The sequence below is a fragment of the Mchenga conophoros genome, linkage group LG23 (genome assembly GCF_057382185.1).
Source record: "Mchenga conophoros isolate Kocher_MC1m ecotype Shallow Benthic linkage group LG23, M_conophoros_male_GT1.1, whole genome shotgun sequence".
Lineage (NCBI taxonomy): Eukaryota > Metazoa > Chordata > Actinopteri > Cichliformes > Cichlidae > Mchenga > Mchenga conophoros.
In genome coordinates this window covers 52085146-52098491 of record NC_140547.1, presented here as the reverse complement: position 1 = coordinate 52098491, position 13346 = coordinate 52085146, and the positions used below count along the sequence as shown (strand labels likewise).

Sequence of the window (13346 nt, the reverse complement as noted above, 5' to 3'; positions counted from 1 at the left end):
GAAAACAGGTGGGAGGGGAAGTAGAATTAAACACAGTGTAAGGGTTTTCCTGTCTTATTTTGATAGTCTGTTGTCACTAGTGCTCTGAGACCAGGACTAATCTAAACTTAACAGTCTACAAGTTTTTATTTGTATCATAGCTATATCTGGCAATTGTGTGCAATATATTGCTTAAAATGTATTCTGCAATTTATTCAGGTTTTCTGAGGGGAAAAATCCCCTTGAAAACATAAGGCACGCAAAAAACTCTTTCAAAATGTTTCCACTTGATATGTGTTTTGTTTGGATACATTTTCAATGTGAGCTATTATGGATTGATTTTTACTATACTTTACTGTACTGATTTTACAATACTACCTGGGAACCTAGGAGCTATGTTTACATTCTGTGTTGCATGGGGACATGTTTAATTGTTGCGCTTCATTTTCCACCAAGAATCACCTCTGGGTGGTCTTGGGTCGATTTGTGCCATTTTTCATTGTTCATTTACACGCCATTTGCACTGTGTTGAATGGAATATAGCGAAAGTCTGCAAAAAAAAGTTCAGTCACATTTACTGTTAAAATTTCAGTATGACTTCCGGAAATTAGCTTCAGTGGCTAAGCTACAGACAAACTTACACTATCGGTCCTAGTGGTCGATTTGTGCCCCATTGAAACCCATTATAAACGCTATTTTTCACGGCAAAAAAATTACGGTCAAATCGATCGTGATCGGTTATGTTTCCGTTTCCGTTTGCAGTACTGGCCTTAGAGTTGTAATTTTTTTATTTGTCCACCGGGTGGCGCCCTTGCTCCACATTTGACCCCGGGCTGGAAAACAGCGGGCTGCTTAAACAGACCTGCGGGAAACGAAGCCTCATTTCCGGCGTGCAGCAGCGGCTTCGCCCGCTGATCGGGCGGGACCATTTTCGGCCCCTAGGACCGTTTGAGGGTGCATTTTTTTTTAATCAACAGGAAATGACGTATTTGTTGTGACGTGGTACCGGACGTGTGTGTTGGAAAAAGGGGTCCGACGCAACATGCCCCGGTCATCGTCGGGAGTTAACCCGGGAGGATGCACTGATTTCGGCCTAGAGGAGGAGCATTTGCCGCCTGGAGACCATTTTCTGGTCCTGAAAAAAAAAAAAAGGCGATCGAAATGAAGGTTGGTGCCAATCTTTAGTCCATCTAAAGGCCTAATTATAATAACAATCAAATATTACTTCAAATGTTTTTTTTTAAAAAATATTTCGTTTTGTTTTGGGGGGCTAAAAAAAACGGTGCGCTCATGTAATTAAACTGCGATTAAAAGGGTTAAAACCCCCGAAATATAATTAAAACTTTACATGGATAGTTCAGGGAGAAGTAGTTTTAAAAGATTGGCTAATTTAAAGTGGAATAAAATATTAATATATAAATTTTTTATAGCACTTTTTTGGGCGTGGTCGATTTGTGGCTCTAGGTCCGATAGTGTATGCATTTTTCTAGGACCCCCCAGAGGTTAAGAGTGAGAGAAGTCACAGTCCTGTGCTGAGCTACACAGTTCAGCACTACACTCGCAATAGCTGAGGACGTAGAGCAAGTCATCTATTATTCAGAGGTTTGGTGGTTTGATCCCTGGTTGTGCCAGTCTGCGTGCCCAATATCCTTGGGAAGGAGCTTTCACTCTTCACCTTCTCTGTCTGAGGTATGCAAGGTTCTTGTGACCAGTCCGTACGATAAGGTGCATGGACACCTCCAGCCAATGTCTTCATTCCTCCAGTGCCATCCTGACAGCCAGTACTTCCCAGTCACCGATGTCATAGTTGCGTTCCACTGGAGAGAGATGGCCAGAGAAAAAGACACAAGGGTGCATTTTACTTTCCTTGGATTGTGAGAGAATGGCTTCGACCCCAGAATCTGAAGCATTTACTTCCTGAATGTACTCATTCAAGGTGTTCTGGGCAGCATTGTTACACACACACACTAACAAATGCTGGGTTAAAAATAACCCAATTTGTAATCCAGTGCTGGGTCAAATTTGGACCGAGCTAACCCTGGGTTGTTTCAGCTTAACAGGGTTGGGTTGTTGGTTTGACCCAGCACACTGGGTTAGGATAATTATGAAAAAAATGGGTTACATTGACCAATGTTTAACGCTGAGGTCACCAAAAATTGGGTTGAAACTCATAACCCACCACAAGGGTTATATTACCATTAACATTTGGGTTAAGATTTTATTTACTGGGCGCTGGTTTAGCTCAGTTGGATGAGCAGGTGACCATATGCTGCATAGCTGAGAGTGGTTGACCTGGGTTCAAGTATGACCTGTGGCCTTTTGCCGCATGTCTCCCCCTCTCACTTTCCAGTCAGTCTTCACTGTATCTGCCTAATAAGAATCACTATTAAGGCTGAGAGAAGTCACAGTCCTGTCCTGAGCTGCACAGATCAGAGCTCCAGCTCCAGGCTCAGCAGCGTCAGTAACAGAGGGGCTAGACTCAGGCAATTTTCACTGGGAGACAAAGTGCTTGTATTGCTCCCTTCTTCCAGCTCAAAGTTGCTTGCCAAGCGGCAAGGACCCTTTGTGGTCACGCGGTGAGTTGGGGACGTTGACTATGAGGTCGCACGGTCTGACAACAGATTTTCAATTCAATTCAATTTTATTTATATAGTGCCAAATCACAACAAAAGTCGCCTCAAGGCGCTTTCTATTGTACAGTAGATACAGAGAGAAGCCCAACAATCATATGACCCCCTATGAGCAAGCACTTTGGCGACAGTGGGAAGGAAAAACTCCCTTTTAACAGGAAGAAACCTCCGGCAGAACCAGGCTCAGGGAGGGGCGGGGCCATCTGCTGCGACCGGTTGGGGTGAGAGAAGGAAAACAGGATAAAGACATGCTGTGGAAGAGAGACAGAGGTTAATAACAGATATGATTCAATGCAGAGAGGTCTGTTAATACATAGTGAGCGAGAAAGGTGACTGGAAAGGAAAAACCCAATGCATCATGGGAATCCCCCGGCAGCCTACGTCTATTGCAGCATAACTAAGGGAGGATTCAGGGTCACCTGGTCCAGCCCTAACTATATGCTTTAGCAAAAAGGAAAGTTTGAAGCCTAATCTTGAAAGTAGAGATAGTGTCTGTCTCCTGAATCCAAACTGGAATCTGGTTCCACAGAAGAGGGGCCTGAAAACTGAAGGCTCTGCCTCCCATTCTACTTTTAAATACTCTAGGAACAACAAGTAGGCCTGCAGTGAGAGTGAAGTGCTCTAATAGGGTGATATGGTACAGGAGAAATCTGCTCTCTCTTTCTAGTCCCTGTCAGGACTCTTGCTGCAGCATTTTGGATTAGCTGAAGGCTTTTCAGTGAGTTTTTAGGACTTCCTGATAATAATGAATTACAGTCGTCCAGCCTGGAAGTAATAAATGCATGAACTAGTTTTTCAGCGTCTCTCTGAGACAGGATATTTCTAACTTTAGAGATGTTGCGCAAATGGAAGAAAGCAGTCTTACATATTTGTTTAATATGTGCGTTGAAGGACATGTCCTGGTCAAAAATGACTCCAAGGTTCCTCATAATGTTACTGGAGGCCAAGGTAATGCCATCCAGAGTAAGAATCTGGTTAGATACCATATTTCTAGGCTTTTCAGGGCTGAGTACAATAACCTCAGTTTGATCTGAATTAAGAAGCAGAAAGTTAGCGGCCATCCAGGTCTTTATGTCTTTAAGACATTCCTGCAGTTTAACTCATTGGTGTGTGTTATCTGGCTTCATGGACAGATAGAGCTGGGTGTCATCTGCATAGCAGTGTAAATGTATGCTATGTCTTCTAATGATGCTGCCTAAGGGAAGCATGTATAATGTAAACAGAATTGGTCCTAGCACTGAACCCTGTGGAACTCCATAATTAACCTCAGTGTGTGAAGAGGACTCTCCATTTACATGCACAAACTGGAGCCTGTTAGATACAAACCACTGCAGTGCAGTACCTGTAATACCTACAGCATGTTCTAACGACGGATTTATCATCTCAACCTCCTTAAAGCATGGAGAGAGGCTGAAACCGCTTCTCTGGTGAGTCTGGTGAAGGAGAGAGATGAGTTGAGCAGAGGGAATAAACCGAAAATATAAGACAAATTTATTTGTCACATGCACAGTACAACATATATATAAATGCTTATGTCCTGACCTGTGGACAGGCTGCAGACATAGTCACACCACTCCAGGTCTGGTTTTTAGCATGGGGGGCCTAGTCAGGACCCTTACTAGATACCGGGTGGGAATCAAATTTGCGACCCCCCACTCCTGAGGTGTGGAGTCTTACCATTACACTATCCAGCTGCTGGGAGTGAGAGAAGAGTCGCACAGCGCCTGGTGTAGCCCCATTGTTCTTGTGGTGAAGAAAGATTGGTCTATATGGTTCTGTGTCGACTATCACAAGGTGAATGAAGTGTCACGCTTTGATGCTTATCCCATGCTCCGGGTCGAGGAGTCTTGGACCGGTTAGGCACGGCCCGTTTTTTCACAACACTGGATTTAACCAAGGGCTACTGGCAGATTCCCGAGTCCAAGGAAAAAATGGCCTTCTCCATTCCGTACGGTTTGTACCAGTTCATTATGCTTCCATTTGGCTTGTTTGGAGCCCCGACTACCTTTCAGTGCCTCATGGACCGGGTGCTGTGTCCGCACCCTGCATATGTTGCCGCCTACCTGGATGACGTGATCATCAATAGTGACACCTGGGCGGCGCATGTGCAGGGGGTGGACGTGGTCCTGGAGTCCCTGAGGCAGGCGGGGCTCACGGCCAACCCGAAGAAGTGTGCGGTTGGATGGAGGGAGGGACAGTATCTGGGGTACCACTCGGGGGGCCGGCATGCGCATCCACAGGTAGAGAAGACGGCAGCTATTGCATCCTGCCCGCACCCCATGACTAAAAATGAGGTGAGACGGTTCCTTGGGCTGCCGGGTTACTACCGCCGTTTCATGCCCGGGTTTGACTGATCCGGGTTTGATCAGCCCCTTGACTGATCTCACCCGCAAGGTGGTCCAGATCTGGTCCAGTGGGCGGAGCCGTGCCAGGCAGTGTTTGTGCAGGTAAAAAGAGCTCTCTGTAGGGAACCGCTGCTCCACACTCCTACCTTTTCCCTCCCTTTTGTTCTGCAGACTGACGCCTCAAACAGAGGACTGGGGGCCGTTTTGTCACAGCATGTAAGAGGGGTAGACCGGCCCGTGCTTTACATCAGCCAGAAGATGACGGAGCATGAAAGGTGGTACAGCACTGTAGAAAAGGAGTGCCTGGCTATCTGGTGGGCGGTCAACTCCCTTCGCTATTACCTCCTGGGGCGCTCATTCACCCTGTGCTCGGACCACCAAGCTGGTGGCATTTGGACTGATGACGGTCTTTTTCCCCTTTTTAGTGAGGCGTGAGACGAGCGAAGTTGGTTGGAAAAGCTGAGACCGGCGCTGACCAGACTGTTGGTTGTTGCACAAAAGAACCATAAATAAATGTGACATCTGTGACCAGAAAACAGTTTGTGTGTGGAGTGTATTCTACAATCACACAAAATTGTCACATTATATTAAGCAGAAGCTAACAGCTCAGCTCGGTAGAGTGGGCAATCACAATGAAGTGGTTCATTTTAATTTGTACATTCAAGCTGCTCTTCATATTTCTGGCCACTAGATGGCACCAAAGATGAGAGCATTGAAAGCTTTGAGTAATGAACCATTTTTAATACAAGCGTCAATGCTTCATTTGACCATCACTACAACAAACACTCTCTCAGAACTCTGCTGGGCCATCCTAGCCACAGGTAGAGACACATTAGAAATCTTCAGCAAGTAAACTGAAACAGAGGCATGGTAAGGACTACCATGGTTAGACAATACTCAGACAAAGCTTGTGCACCACTAAGGAAAAACAAGAGTTTTGCGGTTGTTATGTCCTGCTGTTCAATAAAGCATGTCCTTCCATCTTGACCCTTTCAAGAGTCTAACCCAGAAAATCACAACCGGCGACAAGGATTTTAAAGATTTCCACAGCGTGAAAGAGGCTGTAGAGGGACTGTGTTGCTGTTATGCTGATGATATTCAAATCTACCTTCACCTGACTGGGGATGCTTTATCCTCACCACATCCTCTGTTTGATTGTCTGAGTGATGTCAAGGACTGGTTATCACGTAACTTTCTTACTTTAAATGGAAAGAAGACAGAAATTATTGTTTTTGACCGAAATATGCCTCTGGGACAATTGACTGGCACATTTGGGCCTGTTGCTAACTACCTTACTGATACTGCCAGGAATCTTGGAGTTTTCATGGATAGCTCCTTCAAACTTGACAAACAGGTCTCTACTGTGGTAAAAACTAGCTTTCATCAACTACGCCTAATCTCTAAGGCTAAACCCTACATACCACACAAAGATATGGAGAAACTCATTCATGCTTTCATTATGTCAAGACTGGACTATTGTAACTCACTCTACAATCTTCTCTTCAGCAGCGTCTGCAGCTGGTCCAGAATGCCGCAGCACGTCTCTTGACCGGCACTAGAAAGTTTGACTCTATCACCCCTGTTCTGAAAAATTTACACTGGCTTCCTATCAAATATCGAATTGATTTTAAAATTCTATTGTTTACTTATAAAATTTTAAACAATATGGCACCTGACTACTTAGCTGATCTCCTCTGTCTGTACAGCCCTCAGAGAGCACTAAGATCATCGGGCCAACTGCTCTTGGTGCAACCTAGGTCTCGGCTGAAGACCAGAGGAGGCCGTGCCTTTGCCGTTGCTGCACCCAGGCCATGGAATACTCTCCCTCTTCATATTCGCGCGTCAGATTCCATTCAGTCTTTTAAATCACGTTTAAAAACGTATTTGTTTGATCTGGCATTTAAGGCGAATTAGGGTAATTTACATCTGGCTCTGTATTTAGATTATGTAATTATCTTATATTTTATATATTTGTAATTTATATTTTAGTGTGATTTTATTTGTACTGCGATTTTACTGGAAAGCACTTTGGTGTACTTCGGTCTTAAAAATGTGCTATATAAATAAATTTTGATTGATTGATTGATTGTGTTCAAATGTAAGGGGAAAAAAAAGATGTCTTCACGGCTGCAGCGGAACAGCATTGGTGAGCTAACTTGGCAATGCGTGTGGGTCGTGTTGAAGAGTATAATGAATCGAAGGAAGATTTTGAGTCATATTTGGAGCGATTGGAGCAACGGATGCTGGCAAATGATGTTTCTGATGAGAAGAAACTGTGCATGTTTCTCTCTGTTATCGGAGCAGATACATTCAGGCTGCTAAAGAATCTTGTGTCTCCGAGGGTACCGAGTACTGTGGGATATGCAGTGCTGACTGAAGCGTTCAGTGCGCATTATAAACCAACTCCAGTGGTGATAGCTGAGCGTTTTCGTTTTCAGAAACGTAACCAGAAAGAAGCGGATTCAGTTTCTGACTACGTTGTAGCCCTGAGGCAGTTGTCAGTCACGTGTAATTTTGAACAATATTTGGATGAGGCCCTGAGAGATCGCTTTGTTAGTGAGCTGCGTTCTGATGCTGTGCAGCGCAAGCTACTATTGGAAATGAAGAGTGTGCTGGAAGCAGATGGTAAGGCCACATTGCCACTCAGTCTTTGATTGGCAAACTTCCTTATCATGTATCGCAGTATACCGCACACTCTGACGGGTCATACACCAGCAGAGTTGTTCCTGAAACGTCGGGGTTATAGACTGTGTTGTTCCAGAGATACCACCAAGTCCACCTGGGATTTCAACATCACACCCCTTACCTGCTGAACCACCTAAACAGACAACTGATGAAAAAAATATATACATAGCGTAAAATCTAAGTTCTAAAACAAACTCCAGTCACATTCATTCGGGTAGATAGCAGCAGTCCTTTCACAGAAGGGGATGGAAAAATTAGATAGTGTGTGTATCTGGGGAGTGTATTGTATGTGTGTGTGTGTGTGTGTGTGTGTGTGTGTGTGTGTGTGTGTGTGTGTGTGTGGATAGGGGCAACACAGTCTGCTTGTTGATCTTAGAGTGTAGCTGTGTGAGTGGCTGTGTGGGTGGGGAGGGGGCACAGACCATTTATCAGTCTCACGGCTTGTGCAAAGAACCCTCCAGCATCCTGGTGGTTCTGCAACTGATGCTCCTGTACTTCTTGCCAGACGGCAGGAGTGAGAACAGGCCATGAGAGGGGTGGTTGGAGTCTCTGATGATGGAGATAGCTCTGCGTGTGCAGCGCTGGTTGTAGATCTCCTCCAGTGGTGAGAGAGGGGCACCAACAATCCTCCTGGAAGTCTTGACAATCCTATTAAGTTGATGCTTCTCGTAGGACTTGCAGCTGCCAAACCAAGCTGTAAAACTTTGTGTCAGGATGTTTTCAATGGTGCCCCTGTAGAAAGTTGTGAGATGAAGTGTGGAGAGTCCTGCTTTCCTGAGTCTCCTGAGGGAGACGCTTTTGTACCTCTATCACCACTTACTGTGTGGTGAGCAGTTTGGAGCTATGATCTACCTGCTGCTTATCTTTAAGGATTTGAATGTAACATATAAAACACTTTACCTTTAAAGTATCTGATATACAATGGAAATGGAAGCAATCAGAGATTTAATGATGAAGACTGGGGGTCTGTAGTTCACGTTTTACAGTCCTGAATGACTCCTTGGACATTAATATAATTCACTGAAGCAGAGTTTACAATGCAATTTGCATTCAGCCTCCAGTGTTACTGTTTAATTTTTTTACAATGTCTTTCTCGTTTCGTTTGGCTCTCGGCGAAGGCGGTCGCACTTTTCTCCTCTCCTCCTTCTCCTTACCTTATCTTCCCTGCTTAGCCTCTTGTGTCCTTGTCTTGTCTCGTGTGTAGTTCACTTCCCTGGAACACTCTCTCACAGTCTGTGTCTAAAAACCTAAAAGAGAATTATGGATTTGATCAACTGGTCTCTGAATGCTATTGACACCCTTTTCTCAATGAGAAGTCTGGGCTCGAGAAGTCTGGGCTCGGGAGAGCCCGAGTGCCCTGGAGGGACTTTCCCTGCCGGGTACACGATGGACGGGTGGCAGACATGGAGGGTCGTCGATCTGGGACTGTCGATCGAGAACACTGAAGATATCGACCTATTCGGAACCATGATAACAGGGTTCTTGCTGATCGGAGCTGGCTTGGCCCTGGCTTATCGGAGAATTAAGAAAGCGGAACCGGCTGTTCAAACCCCCACAAGGCTGCCCGCTGGGATTGGAACGATGGGACGAGGTGCGGCTTCTCAGAAAGGGCTCACTGAATGCAGCAGGTTAAGAGCTTGGAGGCGCTAACGGCTGCAGTGAAGGCTCAGAATAACACCTCTGAGCGTATATTGGATTACATCAGGGAAGAGTCCACTCGGAACAACACCTCTGGGCGGAAGCTGGATTACATCGCGGATCAGTTGGCTGCGGTCGTGAGGTCTCAGAATCTGCTATGTGAGCAAAAGTGTGAAAAGACCACGGAATTGAAGGTAAATAACATCATGGAGAAACTCGCAGCTATCCAACGGGAGATTGAGAGACCAGTGTCGGAGTGTTAAAAACAGCTTGAAATTCTCATGAGTTGTTTGTAAAAGAAAAACCACCATCATAATGCGGCTACCCCTTCGGTGCCAGCTGTGGGCTCAAGCTGAACAACAACTCCCTGATAACGACTGTGTTGAGTCTGTTCCTTCCCATCCCATGCAAGGCCACCTGGGTTGGCTGGTAGACTGTTTACTTAGCCTGATAGGGCGAAGGACACTGTCTCAGCTGAACTATGGACACACACACACATACACTTACACTGATAAGCACTCACACATCCCCCCTCCCCTTTCAATGCCTTCGATGCTTGTTGCCTCCTGGGAACATGAGGCGGGTCTGGGCCCACGCTGGAGAGTCGGCGCAGTGGCAGGATGGCTGCTGTGTTGCCTGGGATTACTCCTCATCCCCTACCCAACCTTGTTGCTGGTCACGTGCTCCATAATGTTGTACTGTGGACATTTATGTGCTTTCTGTGCAGAGGAGTTTTTTTGTTTCCTGTTATCATGCTGTCCTCTATAGCCCAGCATGAGCAGAGGTCTCATTTTTCCTCTTGTACTTTCCCATTGTAGTGTATATTTCAGTGTTTTTTTTCTATAATGCAACGTTCTCTGACTTGTATCCCCATGTGATGTCTGTATTGTGTGTGTATGGTCGGGGGGCGGGTTCATTCCACTGCAGGGCAACCTGCCACTGCATGTGGCGAATAAAATTTGAACTTGACCTTGAATAAGGTTTACCTGCTGGAGGTTTGATGGATCAGGTGGACGATGCAGTCAAAGAAAGGACTGAATATGCACAGCCATCTTCTTATTTGCAAGAATCCTAGTTTGATATTTTCTTTCATTCATATTTTTGAAAAAAATATCAAACAGTACTATGATAGAATGGAGACCTGGCAAGGTTGTACCTTGCCTTTCACTCCCAGGACAGAGCCCAGCTCCACTGAGGCCCTAGGTAGATACGTGGTTATAAAATGAAAGGACTAATGTTGAATATGAATATTACACGAAAATCGAATTCTAATACAAATTCCTACACATTTGTTGGATCCAGCAAGAGTAACAGGGATTACATATGTCTGAAATGCTAATCCAAACCCTAGCTGTCATGGTCCGCGGCCCGGCGTCCGGGGTGCTGATGGGATGCCCACGCCCACGGGCGTGGCTGCCAACCCCACACCTGCATCCCATCCCAGGCGATCACCAGGTGGATTATTTAATCCTGCCCTACCTGCTCCTCCACGCCAGTCCGTAGTCGTCTCTCAGCGATCACAACTCGGCGTTTTTGAGCCACCTGCCTGTCCACCTGCCCGCCTGAGATTTGGATCACGATCAGCCCCGCCGCCTCGACCCCTTTTGGAGCCCCCCCCCTCTGGTTCACTCAGCCCGGCTATCACCGTAAGACGCATACTCCACCTTCCCTCGTATGCTGCCATTTTTCTGCACCCCAGTAATCTGTTTCTCCTTTTTTTTTTGCAGCCTCCCACAGCCCCGCTCTTGGAGTTCCCTGCGCGACTCACCTCCCCGGTCCTTCGGTTTTTTCTGGTTCCACACGTTGTTTTTTCCGGCTACCCTCACGGGACACTTTTAGTTATAATAAAATTTGGTTTCTTTATTCTCCCCTACCCTGGTGTGTGTGTTCTGCTTCTGGGTCCAGCTTGCGCATGGAACTTCGGTTCATGACACTAGCACAGCAAACAACAATGCCCTGGACTGTCAGTGTCATTACATGCTGTGAATATGAGTCGCCTTGATCACATTTTCAAGTATAAAAGAAAAGAAAAGGAAAACACAGAGAGAGAAAAAGGTATAACAGTGTGAGGTCATTTTCTTCCTAACTGACAAGAAAAATACTTTTCATGACTTAGACCATTAATGCATGTTAGACTGTCAGTGTTCTTGTTTTAGTATGCTTCTGTACTGTTAGGCTCACCATCTCTATTTCAGTATAATCAATATGCAAAAAAAAAAAAAAAACAACCCTAAAAGTTATACATGAATTTGACTAACGGCATTATTAATAGCATGTTTTTTTTCCCAATTTTCTAAAAAAAATGATGACTTTGCAAATAAGTGCAACTCTCATTTTGTCACATTTCTAATATGGAATGTGACAAAATGAAAATGAAAGTAACAGAAACGTTCTAAATAATAAAGTATTTATTATTTTAGTTCTATAAAATTATTAATGCAAATTCTAGTATCAGTCTATAAATAGCCAAACATAGTAGTCACATGTGCCAAAAGATGTCATTATTATACCAATTAGTAATGTTAATACCACAATATTAGCTGCAGGGGGCAGTATAGCCACAGGTTATGGAGTATTATATTAATGTCTAATGTAAAGTAGGCCACTGAGTATTGGAAAGATATTCTTTGAAGATAACTCCCTTAGGGCTGAGAAAACAACAAAGAAGCTTTGAAATGATGATAATGCAATAATAGTAATAGTAATAAATGGTGGATGAATGAGAGAAATAAATCATCTACTGGGCTGTTGGCTTTTAGACAAATCTTTCCAAGAAAACCCAGACTGAGTTGAAAGCTCTCTGATTATGGCCAGTGTTACTTACTGTGATGATGTAAGTTAATGTAAGTTATCATGGCATGCTGCTCCATCACAGGCTGCCAGCTCTCCTGGATGTATACGGCACAAATGTGGTGACAAAGAGATCTTTTCAGTGCTGGAGGCAGCCAAAAGATCTCTTATTTGCACTTGTCCCACATCTGCTTATTGTTTCGAATGTACATTGTAGGACATAAAGAAGTTCTATTTGTTATTTCTTGGAGATAAAGTAACTAATTATTGTGAACTTGTGAGTCCACAAGCTTATTATTTTGGTTAAAATCATTCACAAGTAACAAGAATATTGTGTTATGGCTCAATATGTCACGGTCATGGGTCAGGGACCCAGTGTTTTGTGTTGTTTATTATTAACAGTCTTTTATTTTCGCTTTCTGTGTTCAACGTTTGCTGCCGTGTCCCCTTGTGTCTGTGTTATGCTTCCTGTTTTACTTTGAAAGTCCGTGTCCTATGTTAATATTTTCAGTTTTGCTTCCCCTTGGTCTCATCACGCTGTACTCTCCTCCTGTGTCTCATTCCCTTGTTATCCCTCTGTGGATTTAAGCCTTGTGTCTTCTGTTTGTTGCTGGTTCGTCTGTATCATCCATGACATTTCCCCTGTCTTTAGTCTTCAGTTTCTTTTTACTTGTTTCTAGTTTCCTCCCTGTTTAGGTTTTGTTAGTTTAGTCTTTGTATTCCTGCATCTGTGTTTATGGTTTTGGGCTGCGTCAATAAAAGGCACGTTTTCAGTTTAAGTCCTCGTCAGTGCCGTTTGGGTCCTATCTCTCTTCACTCCACACATCTGCCCAAGCAGCCGTGGCACAAAATGAGTGGAGCTAAGGAATTAAACGTCTTGGGAAAAGGTTTAGTGTATGCTGCTGACATTAACACCAACTGGTACGCTGCTCTGTGAGGTCTTCGTTTGTTTTATATTTGCAGATGGATTTTTCCTGCTGCAAACTATGCCTGTAGCAGCAGCAATAATGAACTACTTTGCTTCAAACAACAAGTCCTTTGTCACTGTGTTTGTTTGTTTTCTTAAGATAGAAACTGTTGTTTTGACTACGCAAAGTCTGTCCTTACGGTGCCAACTGAAACAACTCCTAATTAGCAGGAGAAGTGTTTATTAAGAAGTCTGGCTGTGAGATCCAAATGGTCAAAAAAGACTGGCAACACATATAAACTCTAATGTGTTCAGTGAGATAATGATAAGTCAACTTCCTGGAGCAACTTATGTTCTGTGGATTTAATTATT

General features: G+C 44.4%; 1 pseudogene; it reads left to right on the top strand.

Moving 5' to 3' along the window:
- Nucleotides 1–8899: 8899 nt before the first annotated feature.
- Nucleotides 8900–9540, top strand: LOC146548341 (uncharacterized; annotated as a pseudogene).
- Nucleotides 9541–13346: the final 3806 nt, after the last annotated feature.